This window comes from Schistocerca serialis, chromosome 2 (assembly GCF_023864345.2).
Source record: "Schistocerca serialis cubense isolate TAMUIC-IGC-003099 chromosome 2, iqSchSeri2.2, whole genome shotgun sequence".
Lineage (NCBI taxonomy): Eukaryota > Metazoa > Arthropoda > Insecta > Orthoptera > Acrididae > Schistocerca > Schistocerca serialis.
The window spans coordinates 1,050,055,240-1,050,069,768 of NC_064639.1; the positions used below are offsets into that span (position 1 = coordinate 1,050,055,240).

At 43.5% G+C, this 14,529-nt stretch overlaps 1 long non-coding RNA gene across 1 annotated transcript in view; it reads left to right on the top strand.

Annotated features, from left to right (window-relative positions):
- Positions 1-354: 354 nt before the first annotated feature.
- Positions 355-14,529, top strand: part of LOC126456695 (uncharacterized) — a 49,348-nt gene continuing 35,173 nt past the window's right edge. Inside the window, exon 1 of the long non-coding RNA XR_007585377.1 lies at positions 355-437. This is a non-coding gene — a long non-coding RNA (uncharacterized LOC126456695). The remainder of the gene's footprint in view (positions 438-14,529) is intronic.

Sequence of the window (14,529 nt, forward strand, 5' to 3'; positions counted from 1 at the left end):
GAACCGCTAGACCACCGCGGCCGGCACTTAAATATTCCCAGTAATTTGTAGTATAGCAGCAACCATAAAGGCTGCTCGAGCCGTTATTTTGAGTTTCTGACCACAGCATCTTCGTGGCAGTGGGACACCTCTCCGTCCCTCCCCTTTCGACGAGTTTCCGGCACTCCATGGAACCGTAAACCAAGGCCTTGCAGGTCAGAACAAATCTTAACTGCATTCTTATTAAGTTACCTACGGGTTCCTCTTTCTGCCGGCAGAAGCTTACTGGGTTGCATACTACCATTAAAAAAAGTAATGGGAGAGGCCCTCTCGTCTTCAGTTGCATTCAGTTGTTAGCTGGAGTATGTCCATGGGGTGCAGTAGCACAGAATTTGCCTCCATTTCTATATCTTTGTGTTCGCATACAGTCCTCAGTAGAAGCCAAGGACTTTACAACGGTTAGTACTGTTTCGCATTAAAAGTAATGCAACTGCTATAATTTCGATCATGAACCGTGAGAAATCCAACGATTTGCATATCGATCGGCAGGCGCGCGAAAGCTAACCATGTTTGCGTGACAGTCCTTTGTACTGCATTGGGCTTCAATTTATTGTTTCTCGTTGTTAATCATCATTACGATTTATGACTCGGTGTACAAAGTCTCTCTGTCTCTCCCTCTCTCTCTCTCTGTCTCTCTCTCTCTCTCACTCTCTCTCTCTCTCTCTCTCTCTCTCTCTCTCTCTCTCTCTCTCCCTCTCTCTGATCAAGGGCTGGACGAATTAACAGAACGCTTGTTTCTACTGCAAATTGTTTCTTTTGCCTTGTCCTGCAGCAAGACGTATTCTGTGCAAGCTTTGTGGTATTCGCATGTGCGTAGCATCCGACATTTTAATTTTAATAGTCTACCTTGCATTTCCATTTAACTGTTTACGGAAATATTTACATTATTTTACCAGATCTGTCCGACTTCTGGTCTATAGAACTCCCCTGTTGCCTCCTATAACCCTTTAATAAATAACCTGTTTCCCTGCTAGGGAAGATGAGGTCCGATGCTGGTCACAGTCAAGACAGCAGAAGATAAGCAGATAAGGTGAAATGTGCCTGTTAATTGGGAATCAGAAGTCGAGTAGCCGTTTTATTTCTACGACCCTGTCATCACGTTCGTTCTTTTAAAGAAGAACCGACGGAAGAAGCAACATCTACAGACAGTATCAAGTCAGATTACGATTCAACAAGACGTAGGTGTTTGTACGTAAACGAAGGTTACAAAATTATTACACGGCATACTACGAGGTTTCCCCAGAAAGTAATGCACAGCATTTTTTGTCTTCAACAAATCTTTAGTGAACATAATGAGAATTACACACACGAAAGAATGGTGTTCTATCTATGCACCCTATTTTTTCACGTAATAACCATCCCGTTTTATGGCATCCCGTTCTATGGCCGTCCTCCAACCCGAAACAAGGGTGTGTGTGCGCTGTCGGTACCAACCCTTGTCCTGGTAGTGGAGACAGTGCTTCATTGTGTGAATGCACTTCGCGGCATTGCGTCAGTCACGATGGGTAGTTAAGAAAGTTAAATGTGTGTCTCATGTCGCGCTAGGACCAATGCGCCCTGTGCTACTCTGTGAAGCACTGGAACATCTCTCTCGGTGCTGAACCGTACCACAGCTATGCGTCATCGCGTATGGGACCTGCGTGTGCGCGCCTTTGAGTTCTGTGACGTCAGTGTAACACGCGAAGAATTCTAACTGCATTCACGAAAATTGACCCAACTGCTGTGACCCTGCAGCTGTGTGAAAGCGATGGCTTACGTCTGGCGGTGGCTCGCGGAGGCGGCGGTGGCGGCGGCGGCGGCGGCGTCAGGCGTCGAGTGGCGTGACGTGTTTTTTTATTAGCAATCTTTTGTTTTGACTACATTCCATCGATTTCACCGACCAATAGAATGTTGCGAATTAAGAAAAACTACTCCATACATGTGAAGAATAGCGAGTTAATTAATTTGAATAATTTTTTATATCAATGTGGTGTCAGTGGTACAGTAGTTACGTAATTACGCCTCAGCGTAGCCATTAGCCACTCTGACTTGAAAAGTGAAGTCAGTTTCTTCCTCAACCAAAAACAAGGTTTTACGTTCTGTCGAGCACGCAGCATAATACACGTCGTTACAAGAAATACCGAAAATAAAAGCCCCAATAGTAGCTGCCATAAGGTAATCCAGATCTAATGCTTTACATACATGCCTGTTTCGGCTTATTGCAATTACCAAGTGCTCTGCGAAAATAACACAGGTAAGATTATCTATACGTAAATCGTGGCTGTTCCATGTTCACTTTTGCATTGGCACTGCATTGGTCTAGTTGGAAGTAACGACCATATTGCAACTATAGTAAGTTTTTTCTGTGACGACTTGGAAGATATAGTACTTTTTGTAGTTATGAAATGTAAAAAGTACGTTTTTCATAGATATTTTGACAGTTCCTTACTACGATGTTACGTGTTACGAAAGTATATACAGCTTAACAGAAATGATGTTACATTTTGTTGTTCTTATTTTCCTTAAAAATTTTATCTCTGGTCTGTGTTTGTTTTCTTTTCCCGTATGACTCTTAATGCAGTAAGTTACTTTGAACTGAAAATTAGCAAAGACGACAATCGCCACACATTTGACGTATACAGATTATCTACCACCGTTGATAATATTATAAATGCCAACTATTGTCATCCTAAAACAGAGAAGCATGCCTTCTTCCATTCAATGATTAACAGAATAACCAATTTACGGTAGAACAACCAGCTATACAAAAAGAACTGAAAGTACTCTGTGACACAGCCTACAAAAATGATTTTGATCCAGATATAGTAATAAAATTCTATAAAAAACCACACAAAATCTAAACCCATCACAATACATTATGACACACATCTTACTATAGGAACCTTAACAAAACATAGAACAATCTACATACATACAGTTTAAAAATCAAATAAAAATTTAAAAATAAAATAAAATAAAATAATTATTTAAATCCACACACATATAACTGGGTAACAATCCTACAACTAAATTACGTTGAAGCACAATAAAATTTCAGACTATGCCACTTCTGGAAGTCACCTATGATGCTGCTACAATTTCTATATATGCCAAACTGGACGAAATTTTATGACCAGATTTAAAGAACACACTAGAAACAGTGATAGTAATCCGCCAAGCTTCTCTTTACATCTAAAAACTCAACACCACAAAGTCGAGAAAATTGGAACTGCCTTAGAAATATCGCACAGAATACCGAAAGGACTTACTATGTACATTCTCGGAGAACTGGAAATATACATTCATACAAGAAAATATCCACACGAAATTCTAAATGAACACACAGATTTTACACATGAATACTATCCGGAAAACTTAATTGACAAACAAATACGAAAACATACAGTAATATGGAAAACAAAACATATACATACTGCAGATAAATAAAATTTATAGGAATATAAGAACAACAAAATGTAATATCATCTAAGCTGTATATACTTTGGAAACATACAGCACCGTAATAAAGATGTACTAAAACACTGAACCATCACGTTTCGCAACTACAAAAAATTTTATGCTTACCAAGCTTTGACAGAAAAACTTTGCTATAGATGCAATATGGTCGCCACTTCCAACTAGACGTAGGTAAACTACAGATGCAATATGGTCGTCACTTCCAACTAGACATAGGTACCAATGCAAATGTAAACATAAAATAGGCAAGACTTACATGTAGATATCATCCAATGTTGTTTTCGGAGGTGAGTTGATAATGGCAATAAGCCGAAACAGCCCCGTCGTGTAAAATAATAAGGGGGGGGGGGGGGGGGGGGGTAGGACGTCAAACAGGCCGACTTGGAGTAGGAGAGGCACCACAGGACATTTTAATTTCCACTGTCTGTACTTTTGCAAATAATTTCATAAAACTTTGTCAGCATGACCAGGAAGGATTGAGGATTCACACTCATAGCAGTGGAAGTTCAAAAACGTAGCAAAATACCTTTTTTTTTTACACGTGAAATTTCATCATTTTTTTCACTTACTACTGGCTGCATTTGATGCTATAGATACACTTTTCTTCCTAAGTAAGAGAGATTCTTCGATGAATTTTGCCCAGTGTACAGACAGTTCTTACAGGTGTATGAAACTCTAGAATTTTCCAAATCTATTAAAAAACTGTGATAAAAATTGAGATAATTAACTATAAAATTTGAGTTTTATCTAAACATGAAGTTTAAAATGTAACAGCTCATTCATTTTTTCATAAATTAAATAATTTCTAGAGTTTCATACACCTGTAACTATGGTTTGCATGCTGTGCAAAATTCATCGAAGGATCTCTCTTACTGAGGAAGAAAAGTGTACGTATAGCAACAAATAAAGCCAATAGTAAGTGAATAGATCATGAAATTTCACATGTAAAAAAATTATTATGTTACGTTTTTGAACTTCCACTGCCGTGAGTATGAATCCTGAACGCTTCCTGGTCATGCTTTCAAAGTTTTATGAATTTATTTGTAAAAGTATAGACAGTAGAAATTAAAATGTCATGTGGTGCCTCTCCTGCTCCAAGTCGGCCCGTTTGACGTCCTACCCCCCTTAAAACTATATTACCTTATTTCAGCTAGTCTTCGAGCTTTGATTTTCATCATGTCTCATAAAAACAAAATTTCCTTTAAGCTGTCCTAGCAGCTACTTAGTTGCGCATCCGCTGTTACAGTCTTATCTTTGGTTGACGCTATTCTGGACATTGGATAACCGCAATGCTGCAGGAGGAACTTGTCGGGTGGCGTGAATCCCACATCCTACAGGCGGCGAGCGCCGCTGCCGGGGCAGGATATGCTCCAGATATTCCCGAATTAACGGGGCGGACACAGAGCGCTCTTCCGGTTTCCGCCCCCCTTCCCCCCCCCTCCCGCCGTCTAAAAATACGCGGTCAGTGCCTGGCCGGCTCGCGCCTGTAGCCCGGAGGCTGGCTGGCGCTGAGTCAGCTGCTTGCGCCACTTCCGGCGCCTGATGCCACTTCCGGGCGTCGTGACGCAGATGGTGCGTCGTGCGTCACGGCTGTCCGCAGCTGGCGGGCTTTTCGGTAAAGCCATTCACGGAAATCCCGGCGCACTCCACAGCTGCATCCCGTGCGATGCAACACAGCCCCCGTCGCGCAGACTGGCTTCGCAATGTACAGGATGGGCCAGAAGTCCCCGCACCACCTAGTATCGAAGGCTGATGTTTTCGTTTGTGAGACCACAAGTACGTACTTGCCGTAAACAAAAGTGCTTACATGCTGTAAACATATTTCCATGGTTCAAAATGGCTCTGAGCACTATGGGACTCAACTGCTGTGGTCATTAGTCCCCTAGAACTTAGAACTACTTAAACCTAACTAACCTAAGGACATCACACACATCCATGCCCGAGGCAGGATTCGAACCTGCGACCATAGCAGTCGCACGGTTCCGGACTGCGCGCCTAGAACCGCGAGACCACCGCGGCCGGCCACATTTCCATATTCCCTGCGTTATCTTGCCATGTTTCTGGCACGTTCGGTATTACAGGGTGTTTATAAATGAATATTGGGATTTTAACGCTTTATAATATTTATTACAATAAACTTATAGTTATAAATGATATTTCAAATGAAAGAGCAACACAAACAGTTGTGTTTGGCACCAGAGCGCTTTATAATATTTATTACAATAAACTTATAGTTATAAATGATATTTCAAATGAAAGAGCAACACAAACAGTTGTGTTTGGCACCAGAGCGCATGGACTGGCACAGCGAAGTACGCGATTGATTGAACTTTGTAACGTCCCCATAGAAAAATTAATGAATTACTGCGCTGATAATCATCTTATGTTATTTGATTTTCAAACAGCAGAGCAAAACTGAACGTACTCAGACATTTACTAAAATGACACACAATATTTTTAGCGCAACGCAATCTGACTTTCAGTAATCCCTACAAAAGAATGGCCCTGAGTAACAATAACCTATACCTTTCATGATGAGTCACTTACCTCACAAAAATCTTCGTTACTCGAACTACTGCAATACAGCGAGCGCCACTACTGCCAGCTAAATAAAAGATTCAAACTACTGAAGGCACTAACTACTGATAGGCATAGTTAGCAAATGAAAGATTTTGATAGAGAACAAACAATGTATTTACCTTAATAGCGTTCAAAAGTCATAATATATATGTCAGTTCATGACATCCAGTCTTACAAATTTACTGTGTCTGTCCAGATCATCCGCTCTCAAAACTCCGCCAGCTCACTCCCCACATCCACCACTCCTGGCGGCTCACCTCCAACTGCGCAACGCTACGCGCTGTTAACATCCAGCTGCCCAACACTACAATAGCAAACAACAATGCAAACCAGCCACAGACTGCACACAGCACAGCCAGTGATTTTCATACAGAGCGCTACGTGGCGTTACCAATAAAAAAAACCTAAACAGCCTACTTACAACTTCACTGTACCCAAGCGCTGGATAGACCGCAAGGGGCCCAATGACAGGGCTTGCTTTGATTGGCCTCCACGTTCAACCGACCTAAAGCCATGCGATTTTTTCCTTTGGGGCTTCATCAAGGATCGTATGTACGTGCCTCCGCTACTAGCAGACCTCCCTGAACTAAGAAACAGGATTGAAGCAGCTGTTGCTACAATCACTGAAGACACACTTATCAACGTTTGGGAAGAACTCGGCTAAAGACTTGATGTGTGCCGTGTGACAAATGGTGCTCACATTGAACATTTATAAGGTTTTCTTTGTAAAACAGCGTGAGTCGCTCTTTCATTTCACATATCATTTATAACTGTATGTTTAATATAACAAATATTATAAAGCGTTAAAACCCCGATATTCATTTATAAACACCCTGTATAGTGCGAAATGCGTCCTCAGCAGTATTGCGCAGTTTGTTTTTTGCATAACGACGTACAGATAAACGCGCCTTAATGATTCCCCATAACGAATTGTCATGTGTGGTGAGGTCGAGACTTCTTGTTGATCATTTCAAGGGAGCTGGCGTTGCCGATGAATCACGACCTATCCACTGTCGTGGAAAGTGTTAATTTAGAAACTCGCGCACTGTAAGAGCGGATTGTGGAGGCTCTGAGCACTATGGAACTTAACGTCTGAGGTCATCAGTCCCCTAGAACCTAACTAACCTAAGGACATCACACACATCCATGCCCGAGGCAGGATTCGAACCTGCGACCGTAGCCGTCGCGCGGTTCCAGACTGTAGCGCCTAGAACCGCTCGGCCACACAGGCCGGCGGACTGTGGAGGCGCTCCGTCTTGCTGCAACCGTATGTTTCGTGAGGCCCCTTTCCTCAAGCTGAGAAATTAACCATGTTTACAATACGTAAATAATTTACGCCATCCATAGTCCCTTCAAAAAAGTACGCTCCAATCAGATATTGTGAAGTCATCGCTGCCCATATCACTACATGAGGCGTATTCCTTTACAACTCGATGTGTGATGAGAAATCTCTTTGGTCCAAACGACAATATTTCTAACACCTGAGCTGCAATAAATGGGCACATTCAACTGAAAACATAACCTTGGCACGGTTCACTGAATTTGGAAATTGAGTTAACAAAGCACGGCAGGCTAAAATGCATTCATTCCGCTCTGTATCTGGTAACTCGTTTACGAAAAGATCTGACCTTAAGATTCTTTTTCATGTGATCTCGCATTGTTGTCCACAGTATACCGAGTTCCGAAGCACTTTTACGTGTTGATTTCATAGGATGTTGTCCAATCGAAGCAGACTCCGGCACGTTTCTTGTTGTGTTGGCAGAAGAGCCAACACCGTGTTACTAGAGGAGGCCGAAATGCACGCGTTTTAGCTCACGCAGGCTGGCGTGAGGAGGGAAGAACTATACTGACGTGAGGTCTGGAACATGGCAAGGGGTTAGAATTCATAAAGCGGACATAATTAGCTTGATACTTAACTTTAATCCATTAATGAAGAACGTCGCTCTTGACGGTACATGATTCACAATATTATCTGTTCAGAATAGTAACTGAATATGGCGCCTTGCTAGATCGTAGCAAAGGACGTAGCTGAAGGCTAAGCTGAACTGTCGTCTCTGCGAATGAGAGCGTATGTAGACAGTGAACCATCGCTAGCAAAGTCGGCTGTACAAGTCGGGCGAGTGCTAGGGAGTCTCTCTAGACTAGACCTGCCGTGTGGCGGCGCTCGGTGAGCAATCACTGATAGTGGCGACACGCGGGTCCGACGTATACTAACGGACCGCGGCCGATTTAAAGGCTATCACCTAGCAAGTGTGGTGTCTGGCGGTGACACCACATTTCTCTTCGTGTCTTCTTCCTTCCACACCGCGGCCTGTCTTTAACACTGCCAAAAGCCAGAACACGTCTTTCCTAATTCACAAGTGTTGGCTTTCGCTATGGAGCTTTACTAAATCTTTCCTGGGATGTTCCCATAATCTGTTTCATTGTCTGCCCTGTGTGTTGCCGTTAGTGCAGACACAGACTTGTCACTAAGCGCTGCTTAGTAGTGTGACTGCTCACACTTGCCATGGCTACAGCTGCGACTGCGAAAACATATAAACATGAATTGCAACAGTTGATACAAATAAATGATAAGAAATAACACGTGGTTCCTGAGTTTCTCCCGGCGTATTTGAAATCAAAATATCCACGGGTGTGCTGCCGGTCTATAGTGTCCAACGGACACAATATTTCGGCGATCATACATGTCGCCATCATCAGGTGAACTGACGGACTGAGCTCCTGTGAACGTGCCGGCACGGAGATCCGTACGCTATGGCTGCTCAGAGGGAACTGGGTTCGGTCGCGGCGGCGGCCATAGCGTACGGATCTCCGTGCTGGCACGTTCACAGGAGCTCAGTCCGTCAGTTCACCTGATGATGGCGACATGTATGATCGCCGAAATATTGTGCCCGTTGGACACTATAGACCGGCAGCACACCTGTGGATATTTTGATTAAGAAATAACACAGTTACCAACTTGTATAATAACATTTGATACTAAGCAGAGTTACGCGAATACGGCGACTTCTCGTCCATCCTGTATATCTACATCTATACTCTGATGACCACTGTAAAGCTGCAAATGGTACTACCCGCTGTACCACGTATTAACATCTCTTTCCGTTTCATTCACGTATGGAATGGGGGAATAATGACTGCTTAAATACCCCTTTGTGTGCTGTCATTAATCTAATGTTGTCTTCCTACGTTCTTAATTTACTTATGTCTCTTTAAAACGTGTTAAGTAGGCCTTTGAAAACAGTTGTCTGTTTTCAAGGATCTGCCAGTTCAGAGTTTTCTGCACCTTAGTGATCCTTTCTTACTGTCGAAATAAACCTGAGACTATTTGCATTGTTCTTCTTTGCACACATTCAACCTGCAATGTTAGCTCCAGTTGGTCGGGTTCCACACATGAGCAATACTATACTATGGGTCGCACGAGTGTGAAATCTCCTTTGTAGACATTCCATTTTCCCAATGTCCTACCAATGGACCTAAATTTACCAGCCACTTCATCTATGAGTGAGCCTATGCGTTCATTACATTCCATATTGATAACCTTAGATATTTCTAAGATTTGGCCGATTCAATCTGTAACTTATTGTTATTACAAAGCAAACTACGTTTTTGCTTTTTGTGATGTGTGTAATTTCACATTTATTAACACTTACAGCAAATTTGCAGTCTTCGCACCACTTAGAAATCTTATCAAAACCTGAATGAATATTTGTGCAGCTTTTCTTCAGACAGTACTAGTAATAAAGCTTTTTGAAACTGTTGATGTTATCTGTTATAAAGTGCTACTTGAATCTACATACGAACAGAAAGGAACTCAGTTCCCTGGGACATGCCTGCAGCTACGTCTACATCTGTCGATGGCTCTCCATCCAAGATAACATGCTGCATTTCGTTTCATATTCCAATAAATTTCGTTTCATATTCCATTTAATCGTACTTTCGTAAATGAACGTCGATGTGATACTGAGCTAAATGTTTTCGGAAGCCAAGAAATACTACACGAACTGATAGCCTTGATCCGTGGTATTCACGTCGTTACGTGAGTGAAGACTGACTTGAGTTTCGCATGACCCAAGTTTCCAGGATCCGTAGTTGTTGACACGGAGGAAGTCTTTCTGTCAGAGATACCTATGAATGTTTGATCTTAGCACCTAGATGTCACGAGAGGATGACCCGACAGTTATTTGTTTCTATTTTTCTGTATAGCTTGATATGAGATTCTGAGGACGAAAATGGTTCAAATGGCTCTGAGCACTATGGGACTTAACATCTGAGGTCATCACTCCCCTAGAACGTAGAACTACTTAAACCTAACTAACCTAAGGACAGCACACACATCCATGCTAGAGGCAGGATTCGAACTTGCGACCGTAGTCGTCGCGCGGTTTCTGAGGACGAATGAGGAATCGAAAAAAGATGCAATGAAATTGTTATGTCGGTCACCGCACAAAACCCACAGCACACGGGCGATTTGCTTATGAATAACCCTTACGATAACTTCAAATAATGTACGTGAATGCAGCCGGGTGAGTCGCCAACAACGGCCAATATTTCGACAGGAGCACACCCAGCCATTTGCAAGGCATGTAGCGCTGTGCAATGGAATTTAAAACCTCGGTTTTCAGGGAAACTCCGGAAAGGTAACACTCACTCACACTGTAAACACTAGCGCCATCGCAAACCAAAGACGACAGACGCCATAAGTTATCGATAGTGAAATTCATGAATAACGGGTGGGGTAGCATTAGCTCTGTCCCTCCGTTTTTCACAAGGGAGAGAACAGGATTCTATGCAGAATTTAAACAAAAACTACCATGTATGAATGCATGGTTTCGCGGCGATATGAATTAATAAAATTTTCTCGTGCTTCCAGCTGCGTCAGGTGGTTAAAATCCCACGAGCTTTCGACCGAGCACTCCTCAGTTACTGTCAAGTGGTAAGACTGCTGTGTCGCCGTGGCCGCGTCGTTATATAGACGCCCTGCTGGTTGTGACGTCACTGGTGCTCTAGATATAACATCTCATCGGTGGTCAGGCCACCAGCGAAAATTCGACAGTTCATGAGGCCTGTGAAGGACGATCTAGGGCTTAGAACGCCTGGAGTGCACAAGATACCACGTCAGTGTAGCTGTTACTGCGTCGGCCAAACAGTACGCACCGTGGAGCAACGCCGGACGGAAGACGCGAGGTGCTTACGCTTACGCTATCAGCCGTGGCAGAACACGCCTTAGAAAATGGACACCGAATTCTATTCGACGAAACATCTGTCGTTACGAGGACGAAGGGATTTTGGGATAACGTCATAATGAAATAAAAACATCTGAAAACACCATCAACAAGGACGGCGGTTTGCAATTCAGCACAGCCTGGGACCCGGCCGTCGCGAGATTAAAACGGGCGCGCCGGATGCGGTATGAAAACATTACCATATATGGCGAGCAAGAGAGCACTAGTGACGTCACAGCCAGCAGCGCGGCTGTATAACGACGCGGCCACGGGGACACAGCAGTCAATTTTACCACTTGACAATGACTGAGGAGAGCTCGGTCGAAAGCTCGTGGGATTTTAACCACCTGACGCGGCTGGAAGCCCGAGAAAATTTTATTAAAAACTACCATATCTATTTATAAGGTTATTTGCTAATTTAATTTCAACAGTTTCCGTAATAACACTATCCCAATAGCTGAAAGTGCATGCCAAATTCTCCGTGTTGTTATATTCCATAGGAAGGTCGGTGCCAAGACAATGTTCTGCAATGGTCGGAAAACACCATCTAAGATCAGGGTCCTTTCAGGATCCGTAAAGGATGTTCATGGCTGGAGAAGGCCATACTATCAGGACTCTGGAGGACCGGAGTACTGAACGTAAGCGGCACACGCGCTTACAACAGCCGAACAAAACCGTTGTAGTCGGATGAACCCGTTCACCATGTTCATCGCTGACTGAACCGAGGTTCTTCGGGAAGAAGTCACTATGTGGATCGAGGAGATGAATCTTTAGGGACATGTAGGAATCCAGCCGCTTGTACTCATTAATACATACACTTCCGAACAATCGAACAATATTCGGCCGGCTAGAGTGGCTGAGTGGTTCTAGGCGCTACAGTCTGGAACCGCGCGACCGCTACGGTCGCAGGTTCGAATTCTGCCTCGGGAACGGATGTGTGTGCTGTCCTTAGGTCCTTAGGTTAGTTAGGTTTAAGCAGTTCTGAGTTCTAGGGGACTGATGACCTCAGCAGTTAACTCCCATAGTCCCAAAAAAAATTTAAAAAAATGTAATCAGCAGATTTATAACTTCCAAAGAAATTTGTTACGATTGATCTGAATGCTTCGTATATATAATTTTTCAGCAGTATTCGGTGGGTCTTGGAATTGGCTGTCAGTAATGATCGTCTTAATCTGCGGACCTATGAACACAGTTCCTTTCACTTTCACCTAACGCCGAGGGACTTGTTGCACAGGTATCGAAAAGCAGCTCAGTCTTCATATAATGCTTGTACGAAATTTGACATGGACCTTAGCTTTGTATGAAGCGGTGGCATGATAAATATTGATAGCTAAAGTGAAATTGATCAGAGGTCTTCTTATCCTTGTTTATAGTCTACATACAAAATCAACAAATCCGGTGGCAATATTACACTACTGGCCATTAAAATTGCTACACCAAGAAGAAATGCAGATGATAAACGGGTATTCATTGGACAAATATATTATACTAGAACTGACATGTGATTACATTTTCACGCAATTTGGGTGCATAGATCCTGAGAAATCAGTACCCAGAACAACCACCTCTGGCCGTAAAAACGGCCTTGATACGCCTGGGCATTGAGTCAAACAGAGCTTGGATGGCGTGTACAGGTACAGCTGCCCATGCAGCTTCAACACGATACAAACAGTTCATCAAGAGTAGTGACTGGCGTATTGTGACGAGCCAGTTGCTCGGCCACCATTGACCAGACGTTTTCAATTGGTGAGAGATCTGGAGAATGTGCTGGCCACAGCAGCAGTCGAACATTTTCTGTATCCAGAAGGGCCCGTACAGGACCTGCAACATGCGGTCGTGCATTATCCTGCTGAAATGTGAGGTTTCGCATGGATCGAATGAAGAGTAGAGCCACGGGTCGTAACACATCTGAAATGTAACGTGCACTGTTCAAAGTGCCGTCAATGCGAACAAGAGGTGACCGTGACGTGTAACCAATGGCACCCTATACCATCACGCCGGGTGGTACGCCAGTATGGTGATGGCGAATACACGCTCCCAATGTGCGTTCACCGCGATGTCGCAAAACACGGATGCGACCATCATGATGCTGTAAACAAAACCTGGATTCATCCGAAAAAATGACGTCTTGCAAACGTCCCCATTTGATGACTCAGGGACCGAGACGTGGCTGCAGGACCGTTACAGCAATGCGGATAAGATGCCTGTCATCTCGACTGCTACTGATACGAGGCCGTTGGGATCCAGCACGGCGTTCCGTATTACTCTCCTGAACCCACCGATTCCATATTCTGCTAACAGTCATCAGGATCTCGACCAACGCGAGCAGCAATGTCGCAATACGATAGCCGCAATCGCGATAGGCTACAATCCGACCTCTACAAAAGTCGGAAACGTGATGGTACGCATTTCTCCTCCTTACACGAGGCGTCACAACAACGTTTCAGCAGGCAACGCCGGTCAACTGCTGTTTGTGTATGAGAAATCGGTTGGAAACTTTCCTAATGTCAGCACGTTGTAGGTGTCCCCACCGGCGCCAACCTTGTGTGAATGCTCTGAAAAGATAATCATTTGTGTGTCACAGCATATTTTAAATTTCGCGTCTGTAGCACGTCATCTTCGTGTTGTAGCAATTTTAATGGCCAACAGTGTATGTTCTTGATGAAATGGTGCCACTAATTCGTCTTACCAAATTATGGGTGATTCTGCAGCAAACAGGTTTGTAGGCCTGACAATCCTCTGCTCATTCACTAACGCAAAAACTACTGGTGACATCATAAGCAATTAGAACCCGCCCCAACGACTCAGCAATGCCATCAGAAGTGAGAGGTTCAAATGGCTCTGAGCACTATGGGACTTAACATCTGAGGTCATCAGTCCCCTAGAACTTAGAAGTGAAGCGCCTGGAACCGCTCGGCCACTCCGGCCAGCAGTGAAAGGTTCATCTGCACTCATTACAGTGATTAGCGCTCTTAAATTACTTCTACCAGAGACCGAATTTGCCTCATAATAAGTCGAAACAGTGAAAAAATGGTGCATGGGGGCTTAATTAAATATGATTGAAAATACTTTTTGTTTTTAGTTGTTGTTATGTCCGATTACGCTGTTTCGTAAACGGTTGGCCCTGACTAGTGTTATTACGCTATCTGACTGCTTAGAACAACAACAAAGAATGAAATGAAAATTTTCGTTAACACAATTAATTAATTAAGTCCCCAGCAACTATAAA